We start from the raw sequence: 4,676 nt of genomic DNA, 5'->3' as shown, positions 1-4,676 counted from the left end.
ACTTGTGGCACGCTTGCTCTGGCCTCCCGGTGTCGGGACTCCAGGTGTGTGTCAGCTCATCTGACAGGCTTCATACCTCCCATCCCATTGCCACAGCATCAGTGGACGTGCCTTCCTTACATCTGTGTCTCCACACCTTACTCCATTCCACTCTCCACATCGTAACCAGTTTTCTAAGCTCCTGATCTAATCATAGTATGACCTTAATTCAAATCCTCCAAGGAGGCCCGTCTCCATCATCCACTGCCCGAACTCAGTAACATGCATGCTCTTGCAGGGTAACCTGGGTGCGTGAATAACATTCCAACCTCATTCTCTGCCATTTCTTAAGCACACCTGCAACTAAGCCCACACTGCTTGCAACTCCCTGATCAGAAACGCACTTGGGCTTCTACTTTTGCAGTCTGTTTCATTTGGAGGGATGACTGGTCTGTTCTCAACAAGGCAAGACTACTGCGATGGTTATCTTGGTTGCCAACATGACCAGCTTGATGAATAAAGCACCGTTCTGGGGGGGTCACGGGGGACACATCCAGGCCCTGGCTCCTTCCCTACTCATAGCTTCCTGGGGTAAGCAGCATTGCCCTCCCATGGCCTTCCACAGGAATTGTTCTGCCCTGGAGCTGGCCACCCATGGACAACTTCGGATACCATAAGCCAAGAGTATACCTTCCTTCCTTTAAATTGTGGGTCAGGTATTTTGCTCTGGCAACACGAAACTGGCCAGTACAAGTACTTCTGCCTCTCTGTATGTTGAATGAACTCCAATCCTTCTTCAAGCGCCCGGCTTTCTCTGCTTCCCTGGCGGCGCCCTCATCACCCTCCTACCACTGCACTTTTGTCCATCTCTCAGTACCACTCAGAACTTCTGCTATCACTGTTACCTGCTTGTCTCAGATTTGACGGAGCACTCCCTGGGAAGAGAGATCCAGTCTCTGCACATCTGAGTTCCAAACATGCCTGCTGATTAAATAAATCACAAAAGGAAGGAGGTGACTAGTGCTTATGCCTCAAACAGCGCTAAACGTTTGTGCCAACATGCAAAGGTAGAGAAAAATAGCGGAAAGCCAAAAGGGAGGGAAATAAAGTAAAAATTCATCAATGTAAAATGCAACGCTAAGAATCACAGGGCCAAGCCGGGGTGGATATGGATGGGAAGAAGACAGGAACACCGCGGCCAGCCAGGTCAGAAGCAAAACTCAATTCCAATCAATTCCGAGAGGGTCACAGGTTGGTTCTAGGTGGTGGCAGAGACCATGGCCCAAGGGCCGGAGCCACACTAGAACAAACATGGGATGAGACCTCAGCATCGTCAGACTGCCATGGCGATTCACAGTGCCAGGAAGACGTCCAAGAAAGACAGTGGTAGCTCTGGAGTGATGCTGACGAATTCCTACTCCCAAAAAGCTCAGCGACATTTTCGGTCATGTTATCCAGGGTTCACAGAACTGTATGAGACAGTATGTAGCCCCAATCCCAAGCTGTAATTGGACCTCCAAGAGACTTCCAAATCCCAGGTCCTATTTTTATTTCCCCCATCTGATACAATTCTCAATTTAAAATGATTTTATTTTAAAGTCATCTGTTTATCTTGCCCTACCTTTATCCGTGGTTATTGTAAATTTATTCATTCAACATACATAATTGTCAGGCACTGCTAGGAAAGAAAAGTAACTTACATACAGCAATTCACACATCAGTTTCACGGGCTATGTGGTTTCTACATATTGTCCTTACGCAGTCTCCACAACAACTTGGTAGGTAGGTAGTGCTAAATATTATTTTCCACATTTTAGACATTAAGAAAAGGTAAAAATGAAGCACTAACTTGCAAGGTGTTTTTTTTTTGTTTTGTTTTGTTTTTTGTATTTAGTACAGGGTCTACAGGGTCTCACTATGGAGATCGGACTCATAGCAATCCACTTGTGTTCAGCCTCCCAAGAGCTGGGATTACAGGTATACACGCAGTCTCAATCACCATCTCAGTGTGCCCTAGGGGCAGGGCCAGCACGGCACTCCATGGATCGAACCCCAGTTGCTGCATCTGCCTAAACAGGTGCTTTAATTCACTGAGCTATTTGGCTGGCCCCGCAAGATTATTTTTTCCCCCATTTATGTATTTGATACAGGGTTTCACTATGCAGCTCAGACTCCTAGTAATCCTCCTGTTTCTAGCCTCCCCAGTGCTAGGATTACAGGCATGTGCCACCATGCCCAACTTAGTTGCTGGTTCAATCCCGGGGATGGGACTGGCATGGCATACAGGACCAGGGACTGAACCCTGGTCCCTGAGCTTGCCAATGCAGGCACTTAGTCTGCTGAGCTATCTGGCCAGCCCTAAAATGCAAAATTAAAATGAAGCACAAGATGGTTAATTAAGCCCATGGTTTTGCATTCAGTGCTAAAGAATTCAGGTCCACACCTGTCAGCTGACCTCAGCTGTTAGTTTTAACCTCCCTGTCCCTGTCAGGTGAAAGGCCCGGTCAAGCCTCAGCTACTCAGCTCTGTGGACACAAGCGCCAGGAACACTGAAAGGAGCGTGGTGACCTAACAAACAAAAACATGGGAGCTGGCAGGACAAGAAGAGGTCCTCTCTCTGAGATCCCAGACTGAGAAACACAGGGATGGAGAACTGCAATCAGAGAATCAGGGAGGCCCAATGGACGCCACATTCCTGTAGGGAGCAGTACACACCCCTCCCGCCACACTTGCCACTCCTCAGGGAAAACTAAGTCGACCAGAGACCAGCACCTTCTCCTCAGATGGCAGAAAGTAATTAACTTCCATCACCCCATAGAAATCAAGGACCTTCTTACACCTTGGCCTGAGTTCTCTCTCCTAGCCTAGAAGTAGAGACACTTTCAGTTTCAACGTTTTTACCTGCTGTGTTCCCCATTTTTATCGCTTTGCTGGGCTTGTCAAACATGTATGAAGTGCCTCACATGCCCTAGTGCTAGCCTTGGTTTTCCTGTTTCTGGCATATTCTATGATAGCCTGGAGCACACTGGAGGCTGCTTGTCATGGTTCTGGGGTTTTTGCAAGGGGAACAATACAATGCGGGACACATTTTATAAGATTATTTTATAATGAATCACCCAAAGAATCATATAAAAACAGTGCAGGAAAGCAGTGGGCACACTAAAGACCAAAGAATCCAGCTGAGGGCCTGGATCCCACGATCATTTCCTGCTTAAGTTCAGCCGAAGACCAAGAGCTTGTAACTATACCTCCCAAGAGTCCAGCTGAGGCCTAGAGCCTGCGACAGCGTCTTATGCAGCCTTGTTTCACGGATCTGTGCTGGGAAGGCCCACAGGTCAGTGGTGGAAGCTAAAACAGTCTGTGCCAGCAGGATCAAGGACCTGCGCCAGCAGGCTGAGGGATCTGCACGGGAGCCAGGAAGCAGCCCTCAAAGTAAGAACCAGAGCTCCCTGGAAAAGTGAGCCGCAGCCATCCTCAGTGACAGTGAGGTCCTGAATTCCTTCTCCGATGAGAACAGCCAAGCTCACCAGGAGAGCAGCGTGACAAGGTCCCCCCGCAGAACAGCCCAGGAGAGCTAGCAGCTTCCAAACAGCTCCCAGCAGCCTCTCTTTCTTCCTCTCCAGTTCTGCCTTTATGGTGCTGGCACCAATCCTCAGGTGGGTCTCCCACACCCAGCACCATGCTGGTTCAGTTCAGCTGGGTATAACAGGGTGACCACCACTTGCCCGTCTACCAAACTGCTGAGTTGGTTAGGGTTTCACTCCTCAATGTAACAAGGCAGAAGGAGCACATTCTCTGAAACACAGCTGCTTCAACGCTCTACCAAGAGGAAGTCATTCTTCTGTAACTATATTTTATTCTACATCCACCTGCAAAATAAAACAAAAAATGGTGAGCGTGTTCATCCGTGATTAGTGCCATGGTCACTGGATGCAGTGTTCAGGAGATGGTCTCACTTGCTGAACTTCGAGTGTTAGAGTCCATGGCCTTGCCACAAGCAAAATAGCCACAGACACCACTAATATTCTACTTGATTTGTATCACTGTGGAAGACTCAAGAGTAGTAAACAGGTTAAGGGAGCAGTCCTACTAAAGAGAACATCAAAAGTCTCTGCCCCCTAGGTAAGGGATTCCCTGTGTGTACACACACTCGTGTGTTGTGCCAGTCTTTGAAGTGGCTGGAGGGACGTGTGGAAACACCTCTACCTGTACCATCTTGGCCTTCCAGACCAACACAATGCGCAATGGTTCCCTGAAAGGATCAGAAAAAGAATCATAATCACAATGGGAATCAGGGGAGGAGGAGGGGAAGGGAAGGAAGGGGGAGGGGAAAAAAGAAGGAGAAGCCTTAGAAGAAGAGGAAGACACAAGGACAGACAGGAAAACACACAGCCCAAAGCCACAGGCTTAGGGACTCACATATGGATTGGGACACTCAATGCGTTCTGGACCGAACACGCAGCCCAGATAAACAATCGCATGTACAATGAACTTAGGAGCGCACATAAGCCACCAGCCTATATCCAGAGAAAACACATGGACCTGGAAGGGAGGGATGGGTGGGTGCGAGGCACTCTTGACCATCCGGACACGTAAACCTCGAGGCACAGCAAGCAACACGCAGGCCCGAGAGGAAGCAGAGGCAGGCCGGCCCGGCGGCGGCGATGCAAGCCCAAGATCCGCCAAACTGAAAGCAG

Source organism: Octodon degus, unplaced genomic scaffold (assembly GCF_000260255.1).
Source record: "Octodon degus isolate 3935 unplaced genomic scaffold, OctDeg1.0 scaffold00027, whole genome shotgun sequence".
In the NCBI taxonomy this organism is placed as follows: domain Eukaryota; kingdom Metazoa; phylum Chordata; class Mammalia; order Rodentia; family Octodontidae; genus Octodon; species Octodon degus.
Note: the sequence above shows the minus strand (reverse complement) of the source record.